The sequence below is a fragment of the Sander vitreus genome, chromosome 21 (genome assembly GCF_031162955.1).
Source record: "Sander vitreus isolate 19-12246 chromosome 21, sanVit1, whole genome shotgun sequence".
Lineage (NCBI taxonomy): Eukaryota > Metazoa > Chordata > Actinopteri > Perciformes > Percidae > Sander > Sander vitreus.
This window is the reverse complement of record NC_135875.1, coordinates 16,743,257-16,761,737: the sequence shown is the minus strand read 5'-3', so window position 1 is coordinate 16,761,737 and position 18,481 is coordinate 16,743,257.

Sequence of the window (18,481 nt, the reverse complement as noted above, 5' to 3'; positions counted from 1 at the left end):
GGCCAAATGATTATGAAAAATGTGGACTCTTCACATCAGTGATGAAGAAATTCATGTCAACTGTTGATATCTAAATGAAAATAATAACACATAATGTCATTCAAAAACTCAATATAGCATAATATATTCTATAGCAACTAGTACAATTGCAATAACAATTGCAATACTGACAGGTAGTTGTGATCATGTATTCTTGACAGGACATCCAGCACAGTCAGATGTGAACCCTACAAACCAACAAGTCATCTAGGTTTTCTTTCAATATGTACAATTCAGTTGACTTGACACGGACCATTTAAACTTAGACAATAAAGGGACATTTACCAGCATTAGCAGGGTACAATAAGGTTGTACAATAAAGTACTTTATGTAGTCCATCAGGACATTTAAAAAACTCTGTTCATAAACACAGTCAATAATGTGGCTAAATCAATTCACTACAAAGGTTCACTCTGCTTCTCAACTGATCTCCTATTGGTAAGAGGAGCTGCATGTCCATATGTGTGTGACAACACTCCTTATCTTTAAAATAACACAAATGAATTGGAAATCAGATCGTCACATTTCCCATGTCAGAAATTCTCATCAGGGCCTCTTTTTTTTTAATATAAAACCACAAATACACACATGCAAAATACACTGCAGAGAGTGGGAGAGAAAAGAAGACAGAAGGAGCAGACAGAGACAAATCAAAATAGTCATATACTGTTATTATTATCATTTCTATTATTTTCATTACTATCACTATTATCACTATTACTGTACTTCCTCCTCATATGTGTCCTATCCCACGCATCATTAGCTCGCTCTCTGTGGCCCCCGGGGGCTGCGTCATCGTCTGCTGTTATGCCGGCACTCCTGCTGCCGTCGGCGCGGTGACGCCTGTCTATAGTCAACCAGATGTTTTGTTTTTTTTCTTTCACCCCTTATTCTGGGACGGCGGCTGTGCAAGGTTCACCGTGGCAACCCTGGAATGGTGCTTTAGAAGCCATTACAGTGGTCCTCTGATGACACTCAAATAGCTATCATTACACCTCCTCCAAGGAGACACAGAGGGAGGAGGAGGGAGGGAGGGAGGGAGGTGAGAAGGGAAGGGACGGATGAGGCAAGGAAGGGAAGAGGGAAGGATGGATGGATGGGTGAATGCTATGGGAGAGGAAAAGAGACAGTGGAGGAGAAGATGAAGAGCGAGGAGAAGGGGTGGAAGAGAGGAAAGGTGACCAATGGGAGACGGGTTAAGGGTGTAGGGAGACGGAGGGAGAATCTGCAAATTGCACAGGCAGACAGGGATGGGAAACCACGTTAAAGATATAGAAGGTGCATGGAAGAAGGGATGAGAGGGGAAGGGAGTGACTGAGGAAGAGAATGGGGAATTCAAAATGACCGTTCTGAGTTAACAGCCTCCAGCCTTTTTCTACCCTATTAAGTTCTATTCTGCCATTACTTGGGACTGCAGGGGGCTGCCTCATACCCCACAGTGCCCCCCTACTCTTACAGACACCCTCTCCCTCCACACACATATCCACAAATACACACTCCCTTCCACACCCTTCCTCAGTTTCCTCCTCCAGTCACCCTCTTCCCCCTTTTTTCCCCACTTTGTCTCCCCCCTCCTCTCTCTCTCTCGTCTACAGTTCAATTCTAGAGGTCGTGAACTGAATAAAAGCGAGATCACCTGGATCAATCTTTGAGTCCACTGGCTGTCCTTGTTGTTGCAAAAAGCAAGCCCAAACAAGCTGTAAGGGCTTTGTTCACTTTCCACCCTCTCTTGCCTGACATATTATCAATCTGTTTCAGTAACAATCAACTCGTATCAGGACCAAAATTTGTACTTAACAGGGCAATGTGTTACTCAGTTCAGCATAACTATAAGGGCCGGGTCATGATGTCATGTTGCCAAAAGAGAACTAGTTTGTATGACGACCATGTCGTAGAATCAAAAGGAAAAGGGAAAGGAAACGGGAAACCCCACACTTTGTTGCATACTTTTAGACTGCTTTGTCAAGTGTGAAGGTGCCTGCATTAGGGGGAAAAAAGAGTAAAAAGGGAAAAATAATTGTTTGCTTATAAACTTAAATCCTAAGAACTTGTTTACCCAGAAGTCCCCTTGTTTTTTTTAGGAATACACAACTTTTGCAACTGAGAAAAGAAAGATAATGAAAAAGACACTTTTTTAAACATGCATGGGGGTAAGAACAGGTGAAAATGAGTCAGAGGATGCTGCCATGTACAAGAGCTTCAGTAACTAACTATCTGACTAAAATGTCAGTGAACACACACACACACACACACACACACACACACACACACACACACACACACACACACACACACACACATTTTAAACTGCTTCCAACATTTATATGTGAAACTTGTCCTCTGTGTCCATCAACTTTTTCTTACCACCTCTTCCTCCTTCCCTAATCAACACTCCATTTGCTTCTCCTCGTATTCTTCCCATCTCTTGTCCTTATCGGAGGACATCTCAGACTTGACCCATAAACAACGGTAAAACAGTTTTGCCGTTATATCCATGAAAAGCAACAACAGATTCCTAAAATGCAGAACATAGGGTCAGTGCGCAAGTATCCAATTAAGAACTGCAATAAGAAAACAAACATATTAATCGCTGTTTTCTACTCTTGATGCATGTGTGCATCCTCGCACACGTTGACCTGGCATACTCACAGTTGTAATTCCCAAAACCACCACTGAGAGGCGGTGTTAGCCTTCTACATTGGCTCCTTTATGAGAACCTTGCCTAGGCCTATATATTTTTTGGAGGTTAAAAAAAGAGAGAAGATTGATGCTTGGTTTGTCAGTGTTGGTGCCTGTGTGACTGCATAGCGTAGGAGGGAATGACTTTAGTGCTATTTAAAATGGCTGCTTTTAATGTCTACTGCTTCTTTTTTTTTTTTTTGGTGGGGGGGAGACTTTGAAGAAACTGAAAGGCGTCAACAACACGTGCAGATTTATCAACTGTAAAACATCAGTGCAATTAAAAAACGAGAGAGGAGGAGGGGGGAGTATTTCCCCATTTCCAATCATTCCCAGTCACCGTAGGCTACCGGAGTCTGTTTCTCTGCCATGTAATGCTGGCTGTAGGCTACATGGCATAACAGAAGCAGGTTTGACCCACAATTTTAGAGCCCAAATGTGTGAATGTGGGTTATACCTCACTGCTAAGCATGCATTTCTCATGTGCTTTTAATCCCATTGGTTTTCTCGCATGCTGATTTGATTATGATCAGGGCAACACGCACGCTTGAAAAGGCTGCAGCGCTGCTCTGGTCGCCCCATGTGCTCCACTAGTTCAGTATATTAGCCTTGCTTTTCTTTAAATGTGTCTGAAACAAGGCTTTGAAACAGTCCGGATTAACTGATGTATCGCGTTTCTAAAAACAAACCGCCTCTGAATCATTCATTAATTCACATTTGGCTATTACAGTGCGGGTTTGTGTTTTATGGGGAGAGCAGCTCCTTCCTGTGTGGTAGGAAAGAGTTAACAACGGGCTAAACGTGATGAGTGAGGGGATCTGTAAAACGCAGCGAGCCAATCCGCGTCAAGATTAACACCTTACGCGGCCGTGATTGGCCGAAAGCCTGGTGGTTGTTGTTTGGGACTCAGAACCCACGTGGGGGCACGAACCCTCATTTGTGCTATCATTGGCTGAGACCCCACACTCAAGACCCGCCTGCAGAGGCTCTCACTGCGTTATTGGCCAAGGTGCCGCAATCAACTCCTCCCCCTCCCTCACCCACTAACCTCCGCCGCTCCCCGGCTTGTTTTTCCGTCCGAGAGGAAAGGAAATATCCCTCTCGCGAGCTCCATGGGCTCGCGCGGGCAGCCGCGCCGCCGCCGCCGTCGCTTCAAATCTATCAAGGAGGCGCGCGAACTCCCATCTGACATTTCGTCCCGATCCCCTTAACGGCCCGAAAATACGAAACAACACGATTACTAGATATGATATTTAACTCAGCGTCGCCGTCTCATCCGGGCGAGGAGTTTCCCCTTATTTCGTTTCATCGCCAAATAATCTGTCTGTCTCTCTCTTTCTTCATTTTCTCTTCATAAAGCAGCCAGCCGCTTCGCTCTGCCCCTATACTGGACGGACACACACACACACACACACACACACACACACACACACACACACACACACACACACACACACACACACACACACACACACACGTGCAGTTTTGCAGTGACAGGACCATTAACCTTTAACGAATTAATTAATATATTAGGCCTACTCAAGATTAACAGGCAAGAGAGCTTAATCAAATTTGGTGTGTGAGAGTGTAGCCTCTGGTCCCTATCTATCTATCTATCTATCTATCTATCTATCTATCTATCTATCTATCTATCTATCTATCTATCTATAGTTGGGACTAAAGGTAAATCGGTTATTAAGAAACCCTAAATGTGTATAGTTGTAGTTGAGATAAAGTGATTATTTTAAGCCTCTCTAAGGCAATTGGCACAATTTGATAGACGTTGCTGAACAAACTTCTTACTTTTTGGGTATGCTACATTGTTTCCTTTTCCCCCCTCAACAGACAGGAGGCTGTCTTAAAGTTAAACATGTTCAGATATGTGCATCAGGGCATTTTTTGTTTGTTTTGTTTTGAAAAATTCAAAAGACAGTGAGTAGCTAGGGCACCCAGGCCAGATAAGAAACTGCATGTTTCTATCATTTTCTAATTCAACAAATTCAAAAAAAATTTTGTCAGTGTGTTCGCTCCTAACAGTTTACGTAAAAGCTTTGACATTGGTGCACTGTCAAATGTGCTGTCAATTGGAAGTTGTGCTATTGAATGCTAACAAACTAACTGTTCTGATAGCTTGGTTTAAATGATGAGGCGTTGTTAGAAAGTACAGTCAGGTTTGAAGATGGAGAGAATGCTCTCCAATATTTTATGTTTCAGAAAAATCAAGGAAATCCTCCGTGGTATGGACCGGAGGCTATAGTGAAATGAAGCCAGCAGCTATTTGAGGCACATTCGTCTTCCTCTCAGAGATTTAATAACCACAAACAAAGCATTAACTCTGCTTTTAGCCCTTTGTTGGCCATGATCTCCATCAACTTGTGAGAACATAATTTTGCTCTTTAGCGCCTTGTCAAATCTTATTTAGTTATTTATTTATTTACATCTACTCGCTAACTTGAACCTCACAGACCAGCTAGTGACTCTTTTGGGGAATTCTGCCTCCAGAACATCCCTTAGCCTACCCTTCCTCCTCCTCTTGAATTGTTGAATAATGCTGCTAAACTCGGCTCAGATTGAATCTCCTGTCCATTCAGTTCACCTCAGAATCAAGATCAGTCAGCTTTTTCTCGCCTCATCTTATGCCGGATTCGTGCTGTGGATTTAGCTTGCCTCTGATCCAGCAGCAGCAGGCACGGCGGCACTCGCTGTGTGACGGCTGCAGGAGGGGAGCTGGGCCAGCGGGGAAGGGGGATACCCCCCATGTGCGCTCGGCAATTGTTGTCGTGGCGATGGTGGCCGTAGTGGTGGTTGCCAGGGAGATGGCGGTTGCTTGTCTGACCCGTCCCCCTCGTGCTGTCACCAGCATTATTGATGCACGCCGCTGCTTGGCATTGTGGGAGTGCAGGAGGGAGGGCGGAGAGGACAACGGTTAATGAGTTCAGGAGGAACAGGGACTCTCCCTGCTCTCTCTTTCCTTTCTCTGTTTCCTCATCACCTCTCTCTCTCTCTCTCTTGCTTGCTCCCTCCCCCTCTCTGCTCCCTCTCTCCCCCCTTCATTTCTCATGGGTGTCTGTTATGTGCGAGTGTGCATTAAGAATGTGGGTCTCTCATGATCCATCATGGTAAAATGCACTTTCCCTCTCCACACACACACACACACACACACACACACACACACACACGCACGCACGCACGCACGTACGCCTAAACGGCATAAAGACGGTGCTCTCACAAAAACATGTTCTCCCACACCTTTCCACGAACAGCGTAACTGACTTATTCGGAACCACTCCTTTCCCGCCACACACACACACACACACACACACACACACACACACACACAGAGAGAGAGAGAGAGAGAGAGAGAGAGAGAGAGAGAGAGAGAGAGAGAGACAGATGCTGCCCTGCTGTTATGCCTGAAGGTATAGAGCTAGCAAGATTAATAATGACCCCTGACTCCCCATAGACAGCCCCAAATATACACAGTTTGGAGAGAGAGAGAGAAAGAGCGAAAGCAAGGAGAATGAGGGGAAGAACAAGGTGAAGCTAAATGGTGACTAAAAATATGCAGTTTAGACACAAAGATAGAGAGAAAATGTATACAGTTTAGAAAGTGATAGAGATGAGAAAAGAAAGAGTGGAAGATGAAGTGGGAGGCCAAACATGCAAAATTGGGCGAGAGGAGTTGTGGATGCGGCTATATTTAATTCTTTTCTATGCTGACACCTGAAAACTGGGAACCGTTTTCAAAGATGGTCTCCAGGATGGATAAATCTAAAAAAAAGACTGGCCACAAATTCTAGTGCGGGTAAGCAAAACTGAGCTGTTGGTAATGATGTAAGCCTGGCTGGGTGTGAGTGTCAGGGATACTTCAGGGATCTCTTCCATAAAGTTAGGGGACATGCAAGAAACATTAAAGAAGGATGAGTCAATATGGAAGCAGCAGAGGCCATGATACCATGGCATTATCGAGTTACATACTCAATAATGTCTCCAAGCCCAAGCCAAGATCAGACTTTAGTAAGGTCCTCCAGAATCATAGTCATGACATACAACTGTACTCGCGGGTTGAGTAGTACCACATATAATAGTAAACGTGTGTAAAAAAGGTGCAATAGCCGCGTGGATTTTGTAACCTTTTAACTCATCTCTAGGTATCTGCATATGAATGCTGAAAATCTGTAGGAAACGGGACAATATTTGAGTATTGTGGGGGTTCTGGTTTCTGTTTGTAGTCCGAGTAGTATTATGTTTGAGCTTTGGTTATATTGGTCTGCATGCAGATATCGGTTTATAGAGATTAGCCAAAATGTCATCTAGACCTAAAACACCTCCAAAAAGTATCGACTGTAAATAATGACCGGCCTATAAAGAGAAAGTATTTCTAGCTAAATCGGAGCCACATCAATTTTGGCCATTGCCCTCAGAGGCTAAATCGTCGTCAGACCTATAGCCGATGGGTTCAGAGATTGCCATTCAACAAAGCCAGCCATAGCCATTTCCCCCTGTATCCAGTCTTTGTGCTAAGATTAGATTAGATTCAACTTTATTGTCATTGCGCAGAGTACAAAGACAACGAAATGCAGTTTGCTTCCAACCAGAAGTGCAAAAAAACAGAAAAGTGCAATGCGATATACAAAGTATAGACAGGTGGTGCATAGTAGCTAAGCTAAGCTAAACTAACCAGCTCCTAGCTATAGCCTAGGACAGATAGGCGTATTTCCGAAAATGTCAAACAGTTCATTAAATTAAAGTTACAGAAATGTTTATCATGGTTATAAGAAAAGTTGACCGCTGGTAGGAACCTACACATGGGTGCTTATAGATGTTGTCATTAATCTGTTTTTGTGTTGCGTTTGCCAGACAACTTTATAATAATCCTAAAATGTAATTGAAGTCTCCACTAGCTGAAAATGCTAGTTTAGATGCACATTGTTTTCACACGTAACCAGTGTTTTCCACATAGGCTTAGTGTGAACGCAGCCTAAAGAGGGTGACGGCGAGAGTGTTTGCTTTGACAGTATGTTACTACCTCTCACTTTGTTACGCTAAAGCGCTCTCAGAGTTTTTTCAGCTGTCTCTCTTTGGGACACACACACACAAACACACACATGCACGCACGCACGCGCACACACACACACACACACAGGCTTGTATGTTTGTGTGTACATGTGTGTATAGACTGACACACAAAAACACTCAGATACTGGTGACATTATGCAGACAAATACAGAGTTACACACACACACACACACACACACACACACACACACACACACACACACACACACACACACACACACACACATGCACGCACAGAAGCACCGACATGGATTAATGTGTTTGGCTCAACTATTTCATTTATTACTGTCGGAGGTCTTTTGTGATGAGGGCATTTTTCAGGTTGCTAACCATTATTCCCTCTCGGCCCCAGGCTCATCAAAGGACTGCATGAGTGTGTGTGTGTGTGTGTCAGTGTGAGATTTACCCAGCCTTATAGTTATGGTTATGGTCTAACCAAGTAGTCAGATTTTTTCTTTCTATTCTTTAGGGGATTCACTTTGCCATTTCTGACTGTAGCCTACTTAATGCTCCCTCCCCATTTGTCAACACAAGCCTAAGCAGCTCGAAGGCCTGTTTGTTTTGCCATGAAAGGTTTTTTTTCACACCTCTATCATACCTTGAAATATTGCTGAGTGTGCTGTATCCATCAACATACCAAAAGTATCTGAGAGAGGGGAAAGAGAGGGAGGGAAAGAGGATAGAGAGAGACCATGTCACTCGTCTCTGTCCTGATGTTCTTCACTCTCTTTCCCCCCAGTGTATTAAAATGTGTTTACACAGTACTCGGATCAACTACAGCACAAATTACAACATGCACATAGAGATATAAACTCAAACCAGATGGCATTGCTTCTGCTCTGAATAATGGTTGGTGTTTGGTTCCGTTTTCATGGGGTTGACTCTACAATTGCCTCAAGAGTAAATTAATTCATTGGTTTCTGTTTGCAGAGGAACTTTTGTATTCTGGCCATGTGTGGCTAATGTGTGACAGTAATGCAATAATTAATTGAAATCATTCTGGGGGTAGACCATGTAAAAGGCAAGAAGGCATCATTGTCAGTAGCCTGCCTTGATGGTAACCCTATTTTGCGAAAAGTCTTGCAACACTCGCTGCCTATCCTAACCTTAGTCTTGCTTTGCCAGACCCTCCTCCAAAGCGCGCTGGACGAGAGTCGGGCTACTCCACATAGCATTCGGGGATGGAGGAAGCCCAAGGCAACGGATATCCAGCCCTAATGAGTGAAATCCAGCAGATTTTCCGGCGGCAACGGAGCAATCCTGGAAGTGGAACGTCAAGGATATAGACTATCCTAACCTTAACCATTCGAAGTCAATGCCTAACCTTAACTATTTAACTTCAACCATGGGATGAGATTTTCGCAAATCTTAGGTTACCATCCATACACAACCGCCTGCCTTTACATCTCTACAGAACATCAGCAAGCCATACACAGATCAAGTAAAATGTGTCACAGGTACTAAAGCACTACAAGTGTTGTACTGAACTGAATGTAACAGGTTGAACCAGCAGCAGATTGAACATAGGCTACTACTGAACTGAGGACAGTTAAAGTCAAAGTCATGAACTGTGCTGCATTCACTTACTGTGTTTTTTTAATTAATTGGCATTTGAATGGCGAATGACGCGTTAGCTTAGCTGATGATTGTCATGTTTTTGCTTTGATTAAAAGGACTGGAAGCATTTCTATGGGTTGAGAAAATGAGGCTGCGAACCTATAGTCTAGAGTAAAATAGGTTGTCATGACTCAAACTAAAATGGAAGAAGTTTATGTCTGTCCTTAAATTTTCTCGACAACCGGTCAATCGACTTCACACTTGGCGGGTGTATCGCCCTTGAGATCTATGGGACATATTTATTAGTGCATTACATACACGCTATGTATTGAGTGTATTGAGAGGGGATCCCAATGTTAAATTTTACACAGTTGAACGGCATGCTGGGTACAGCTTGCTCTCTGTCGCTTGCTACAGTACATTCTAGCACAGATGAAGAAAGAGAGAATGGAGAGATTGGACATGTTACACTGCAGCACACTCAAACATTTCAAGCATCAGCAATGTAACTTTCGGAATGAACACTTTCTTTCCCAGAAATGGCCTGGTCCCAATTAGCTAGCTATTAGCAAATGACGTGTATACTTTAGCATTGCTAGGTGACGCAACTATGTCACAGCAGGTGTATTTCTCAGGACCCAAGGAAGCACAGTGTCGAGTGTGAAGTTGTTTGGATTAGCGGTTTTCAAGAAAGCTGCCAGCAGCAATACCGGAAGTCAAGCAATGGACCTGTTCTGAACAGGCACGTTTTGAACCGGCACGGCACTAGTTTAAAAAGAAAAAAATGAGAAAGATAACTTTTTTATCTTACGAAATCAAAACACACTGTTCAGGTCGTGTTTAGAAGCACTGGAAGCAGGATAAAGAGGAAAAATGATACAAACTGAATATCCAGTATAGCCAGTAGGGAGTAGAGCTGCTGTCATGCAAATCTTGAACACCATGTGCTCAGATTTTGAACCAAAAATATATTGGACAATTAAAAGCAAGGATTTCTTATCGCAATCAAAAGCATTTCACTCTACTTTGATGCCAAAAGTGTAATTAATTAATTAATATTTTTTGTTTATCTTATTATCAATCTAAATTGAGGTCCAGGTCTTTCCCTCAGTTTAACAGACCTTAAAGTTTTTTCATCATTAGGCTACATTTTCCTCATAACTTCTTACAAATTAAATCAAAATATAGGAAAGTAATGTGGCCTTTGGGGTAAGACACACTGCACGTGTTAAAAATGTTGCATGTTAAAAGTGTGTGAGTTGCGAAGTACATAGTATTTCATTAACAGGAAGAGGCAATACGGTATTTTATTCAGAGGTTAGAGTAAAAATAACTAGAACACAGGAAATGTCGCAAGGTTGGCGTCCACACCACAACAATTCAACATAGTTGTTTTGTTAAATATCTATGGCATGAGTGTATTTCTCCCATTTTGGTTATTAAACCTCTTCAGTTATAGCCTGCAGACATTTATACATGAAAACTCAATACAACAAGAGTTCTCTAATGTCACAGCCAAAATGACTTGTCATAACTGTGGTCTATATCTGGTATGCTGGGTTGCCAGACTTGTCAGCAGGTGATAAATGTAACGACAGAAAACGCTCAGGGACACTTAATGATTCTGCACCAAAGCTAGTCTAAGTGGCACTAACTGGAATAGAATTTCAGCCCAAATTGGCTAAAGTCTGTAACCCTGAAACGTAGCCAAAACTGGCAGCCATATGAGACACAACAGGGCCACATTCAGTCTCCCAGTGCCAGAACACAGTCCAGTTCACTTTGTTCTTCCAGAACAAGGGAACAAGTGTTAAAAGAGTTGAAAATCACTACAACTACTACACTGGCCATGTTGAGAGCTGCAGCTTTGCGGAAGGAATTATTTATTGCTTGTGTGAGTACATCACAATACCAAACACACAGGCATTGTAGCTTCAGTGAGAGGGAAAGTTATGATGTCACGTACGCAACTTTGAAATGAGTATGTAGTATTCTCTTAGTCTATATATAAATTGACGAACATCATGTGTGTAATTCATGGCTCAATTCAAATGGGATTAAAAAATTATTTGTCTCTCGCCATTCACTACCGTACATATTTCTTTCCGAAATAAGGTCCCATGATGGTATGCCACAAGGGGAGGGACTTTGCCTTTCTATTCAATGTAAACATTTGGTGATCGAAAGCTCTCAATGGCTTTTTTTGGTACCAAAGAATGTTTGGAGGTTCAATTCCCAGCCCTAGTTATAAAAAAACTAAACTACTTTTGTTGAGTGACATTCAAGACTATTACTATAGTTTACCATTTAAGCTATAATGTGTGTAACATTATATTATGAATGAAAATCATTCAATTTATTCTTAAAGACAATGATAAGAGAGGCAATAGACACTTCTCATCTTCAAATTTGAGTTGTTTGTCTGAACATCAGTAGTGCTTTGTAAAGAAACCATATACAGTATGTGCTGCTGATGATCTCATGTTTGATAATCTAGTGAGTGATGCTGATAGAGGCTGGGGGGGGGGGGATTCACATCCACATCATCAGATGCTTAAACCTCAAACCTGCAGTGTTGTTTTCATCATTACTAACAGGATTGCACGTCTGTCTAAGCTGTAAGTACGATCGCTTATGTTATTTATCATCAATTGTGGTGTTTGTTACATGGCTTCTCTCATTAAAGATATCAAATTGTAGGGGATTTTAAAATCCTGCTCGATCTTTAAGAGTTACTGAAGACAACTAGTTTGAATTTGAATTTAACCCTGAATTTTCTTTGTAGCTTGATATCACAGCAAAAAAATAACCATGAAACATGTATATAATATGTTAATGTGGCAATGTAAAATCTTTGTGACCTTTTATACTGTTTATCTGCACTTATTATCAACATTTCTAATGTAATAAAACTAAAAATCTAAGCTGTTTTGACACATCTTTAAGAGTGTAAATCTTTTCCTTAATATACCTTTTCTTTGTCGATTTTGGCAAACTGCATTTAAAACATGGGGGCGATGGCAGCAGGAAATGTATTTTGGGCCGTCTTTTCTGGTGTGGCAGGTACAGTTCTGCATCACATTGTTGCTGTTATTCTTAGAAAGCATTGTATTTTGTGTATCATCATCATCCAGTTGTGTGACCTACAAACATAGCAAAGCATGTGGCTTAAAGGGCTCATCTGTACAGTTTCCCTTCTCCTATCCCAATAACAGGCTGGTCATTTCCGTACAAGGATGGTCCAAAAAATTGCCCCCTAACTTGAAACCTCAACCCTTGAAACAGATGCCAGCTTATCGGTTTCGAATGAACTGCCTTAAACGCGGAAACAATGACTGCACGATGAAACTTACAGACTTAAAAAAGACTGACGCATCGATTTACTATTTTTTACTTGTATGTTACAGGTAATAACACGACATACATAACATGTAAAGGTGACCATGGTGTGAGACTCTACATTTTTGCGTCTCCTCTGAGCATCCTGGTGGAGAAGCTTGATAGGGGACAGGATGTGCCTGTTGCAGATCGGACAGTGATAGAGGGTCAGAGGATAATGCTGATTTGTGTCCCCACCTGCGCTGCCACTCTGAACTCCGACCCTGGCTACATCTGGTACAAGAACAGACTGCAATTAAATGGCAGCAGAGCAAACTCGTCTTTCCTGTCTTTGGACCCAATCAGTAATAAGGATACGGGCAGTTATGTCTGCGCCATGATTGGCTACAAAGATCTCCCCTCGTCTGCTGTCAATCTCAAAGTCCAGAGAAGACCGTCAAACACTGTGTTGTCTGAAATCCCTGGCGGTGGATCAGAGAAGGACAGTGCACCGACTCAGACACATGGCTGTGATGCTCAGAACTACACAGACCAAATCTTCATCAATTACCAGACACCCAAAGGCAAAAGCATGTTTCTGTTCTCTATAATGCTTGTAGCCGGTGTTTGCGTTGGATGGATAATTGCAATAATGGGAGCTATACTAGTCCTCAAAGTAAAGAAGTAGAAGAAGAAGAAAAAGAGGAGAAGATTTTCCGTTTCAGTCCCTGGGTCTCAAAATGCCAACAATGACACCTACATGCGTCTGGATTTTAAATCCATGTCTGCTGAATATAACACACTGGACACAGTGAGACGCTGCTCGGCTGCTAACCCTGATTTTGAGAACTTGCGCCGCCTGGAAATTCCCTTGGATGAGAAAGAGGTTTACAAATCAGCCCACCACCAGTTCTGCATACAATATATAAGTACAGAGTGTATACATTTCATATTATTTCCAATTTTGCATGTGCATTTATTACAATATGTCAATTAACTTGACTTGAAAGACTGCGAAAACAATTCTTGTTCTGCTCTCCATAGTGGTGCATTCAGTGGCTTTCAAGTTTTAATTGTCAGTCACTGAACAGGAATCTACAGCCATGCCAGCAGCTAGCATTTGCTAATTTGCACAAATCCCAAAGTACAGCTAAGGCTGATGGGAATGTCATAAATTGTGCAGGGATTTGGTCAAACAGAAATACAAAATTGATGAAAGAATTAAGAGGATCACCAACGTGATTTCAATTTATCCTGAGGGTGAAATGTCTGTACCAAAGTTCATGGCAATTCATCTGATAGTTGTTAAAATATTTCTGTCTACACCCCCCCCCCCACAAAATTGCAGAATTTTGCAAAATTACTATATTATTGTGTATATTTATTTTAAGTTCTGATAACTTATACTGTCATATTTTGTGCAGAATTGTGTTCATTGTCTTTTGAAAATGTTGGAGATTGTGCAACTTAAAAAGTGTGTTTCCTGTTGTAATTGCAATAGTTAAATAACTGGATTATCTTAAGTGTGTTTTTCAAATGTTCTAATGAAAGATTTGTGCAATTGAGAAATATAATTTGCTCTTTCACTTATGTTGTTATTATATATATATAAATAAATGTGCCAAAAATATATACAATCAGATATATAACATTTTTAACAATAGCAGAGAGCAACAATAATATAAAATATTAAGAACAATATACAAATAAAATATAGAATAAATAGGCCTATTCTTAATCGCACAAATCCTTCATCACACAAATGTGAAAACACACTAAAGAGAATCTAACTGTTACACTATTGCACTAAGAACAGAAAACACAAACTAAAACCTGATTTTTTAATGTAACAAATGTGATAACTATTTACATTAACCTTTATGGCATTACATTTTTTGGTCAGTTGGTGAAGTTTTGTGTTGCATGAGAAGAAGAAAAAAATGCACAAATCTGTGTACACACACACACACACACACACACACACACACACACACACACACACACACACACACACACACACACAATCTGCCAACATGAAAAGGGTGTATGTGCTGAAAAACATGGTGCTACTTTTGTTTTACCAACATGTCATCACTGTCTTTTGCATGTTTTGTGTGTGTGTGTGTGTGTGTGTGTGTGTGTGTGTGTGTGTGTGTGTGTGTGTGTGTGTCTCGGTACCTGCCATCATCCGCACTCAGTAGCTCCAGCTAATGACATAAGTAAGCAGACATGTTCAACAACGTATCGGTGCATGTAAACATTGTACGCTGCAGCAGCCCCATCCCTCCCTCCGTCTGTTCCTCCACGCTTTTATCTCTCCTCTTATCTCCTGCCCTCTAAATCTGCTCATCCATCGCTCCCTGCCTTTACTGTCTCTACTCGCCTCTATCTGTTTATCTGTCTCTCTTCCCCGGGCATTGAAATCCTTCCCTGCTGCACTTCTCTTCTCTTTTTCCTTTTCTCTCTCTTTATTATAATGTTTCCTTCTCCACTCCTCAAACACCTCCACTGGCATTATTTATTTCTCCCCGCAACTCCATCTGTCTGACGGTCTGCCCGCCTTTCCAGCCATTCATCCACCATCACTCTGTTGCTGATGTGGTGTGATGGAGGAAGTAAATAAACAGAGCCAAAGCCAGGAATCCTAAAAGATCTTGTCTTTGCATGAATAACAGTAATTCATCACTACCTTGTCTCTTCCTCCCCGTTTCTTCTGCGTATAGGAGGAAGATTTATCTCTAATTGTAATAGTGAGTCAGGTGATCGTGGAGGGAGGGGGTGAGGGTTAGTGGGAGAGAGAAGAAATTATTAAATGTCACCAGTAGTTTGATGCCACATGGGACCGAGATGCCATCTTTGTTTTGGGCTTACAGTTTACTGCTAGTCACATGGATGCGTTTGGTTTACTGGCAGGTATTTTTACTTTTTACTTAACCAAGAAGACGCATCTGCTCTTCCTGCTTTCTTCCAAAAGCAGGAAAAGGAGATGTGTCTTGTGTCTTAAAAGGCCTTGTCCTGTTTGTGTACAGCGATACATGTGATGAATAATTGCAATACAAAAGGTGGTAAAAATACAGGAATTATTCTCCGGTGGTACACCAAACCCAGGCTTCCTCCTGCTCCCTTTACCCAGCCCTCCACCTCCGCCTCCCTTCTTCCCCCTTCCCCCCCATTACCAATTAGCTCGAAGGCCATAATGGATGTTGTTTGCCGTGTTTCCCTGTCAGCGGATTGAATTAGCGCCTCAGTGTGTGCGAATGTGTGTGTATGTGTGCGTGAGCGATCATCTTATCAGCTCTTAGTACAGTAATGAAACACAGTTATAAATGGCTGCAATCCTGTTAACAAAACAGCACCTGAGTGTAGCCCGCAAGATAAATCAGAACTGGGCCGTCGCCACACCGACCTGGCGGCAGTTGCTAAGGCGTGGAATCACCAGGAGACAATTGAATCATTTGCTCACTGTCTGATAAAGCGTCTGTCTTTAACAACCAGATCACCGCTATAAAAAATAACACCAGTTGTTTTCACTGTGGTTTTTGAATTTCTGGTGTTGTAATCAAACTGATATTGCAAAAAAGGAAAATTAAATGGCAGCATATTTCTTTGTTTTGCAACATTTGATGCTTTAAACAGCCACTGTTTTACTTGTCACACACACACACACACACACACACACACACACACACACACACACACACACACACACACACACACACACACACACACACACACACACACACACACACACACACACACATCTTTGTGCTGGGGGACTATTAAGACAGTGTCTAATGCTGCAACATACTCCAGTGCTCACACACTTAATTGCTTAATTGTGTTAATGTTTGAGTTGACATAATCTTTCAGGGCTGTCATTCTCTCAGATTATTCAGCCCTGTTTTCAATTACTGAGCGCCTTGTCCCTGTAGGCCTAGAATGCATGATATAGGCCTACCTGTCCCTGTGTGTCCATGTGTGTGTTTTTGACGCCATTGTTTGCATGTGTGAACTCAACCAATTGAGGATGAAGTAGCATGATTTATTTTTTATGATGCCTTTACTTATTTAGCTACAAGGCTGTCTGTGTTTGTGCATCTGTATTTTTGAGCCTGCACAATCACGTGAGTGTGTCTGTGCGCATCCGTGTATTTATACAAGCAGCTCAGGCTTTCATCGGCCAGTCAGTTGAAAAATTGAACAGCCCCTACTCTAACTCATTTTGAAACCTGTCTGCAATACTTTTGGCTACAGTCACCAATCGCACCACATCATCAGTTATTGTGAATACGAGAAGAGTGAACTTTGTTAGTATTTCGACACACACCCACACACACAAGGCAGCGGAGCATGAGTCAACTATACGGGAGTAAGAAAAATAAAAACCACATAGCGCAGTCATTGCGTGCTGAACAGAGCTCATTCAAGCAGATCTGTGTGGTTGTGTGTGTGGGTGTGTGTGTGTGTGTGTGTTAGAGACAGAAAAAATGCAAATTGTGTTTGTGTGTACTCATGTCAATCACCCTTCAGTCTTGTTCCTGCCTGTCAACTGCAGGAATTTCCTCACCACAGTTTACTTACTGTCACGCAAAGTTGCGTGTGTAACTATGTACAGTAAGGAGTATGTTTGAATAACTGTGTCCTGTGCAGGGTTGGAAAGAATGAAGTACATTTACTCTCACTACTGTAACGTTGTTTTTTTGTGTAATCGGTAATGTTACTTTTACTTGTACTTTTTATCACAAGTATTGTACTTCGCTACATTTCAAGTCACATCCCCTACAAAATAAAAACAAATCAGCTACAGCAGAGAAGAAGCTGCAAGTGTGTCTGTGGACGCAGAAGGGCAGAGCTCGATCGAGGTGACACTCTGCACTCAGCTCGCAGTTTTAAACATGTGACATTGTGAATTAAAGCTACTTGGTTAGGTTTAGAAAAATCATTGGGTTAAAATAAGTATGTTGGTTAAGTAACTTAAGTGAAATAGCTACGTAAGCTAAGTACCGTAGGTTATATAAGTCAAGTACGTTAGGTAGGTTAAAGCTATAGTGCGTAGTTTCTGTCGCCCCCATGAGGATTCCTAAGTAATGACAACAACACTGTCAGCGTGTCCACATGATACAAGCCTTCTGTGACCGCGCACCGCCCCCATCCCTCCTCCATGCAGTTGCTAGTAGCCAAGGAGGACTTGGAGGATTAAAAAAACATGATGGACTCTTCAGAAGAGGTAATTATCTTCACTCGGGTTTCTGCCCATAAAAGTCGCCGGATGCCACAATCTTCTGAACATAGCAATACTAAGAGATACAGAGGGAGTTGTGTGGCGCTGATAGGCTTAATTAGCTTTGTAGCAACTCATTTGGCAATGGCTTAAATCTAACGGACGTTCATTAAAATAAAAAAAGTTAAGCACTAAAGCTTTAACGTAGGTATGTCAGTTAAAATAAGTCAACGTTGACTTTTGGTTTAAAAAAAGGAAAGAAAAAAAAGAGACATTTGGTTTCACACGGGACACAAACAGAGGTCTCCTGGGTAGAAGTCCCATGTTTGTTTGACTCATCCATCCACACCGACCTCCTGCATACACAGACTTGAACACAGACTTTGATTACAAACGTATCCGGGACAATATGTTTCCTTCGAAATGTAATTGACAATGCAGTTTAGTTGTATAGGAACGTTATATTTAGGAGACAGGGCTACCTGTTAAAGCTACCAACTCCCATATAGCCTTAAATATTCTTGTGTATTGTGTTCTGTATTTCTTAATGATGTTAAGGAAAAAACAGTAAAGATAGCATAGCAGTGA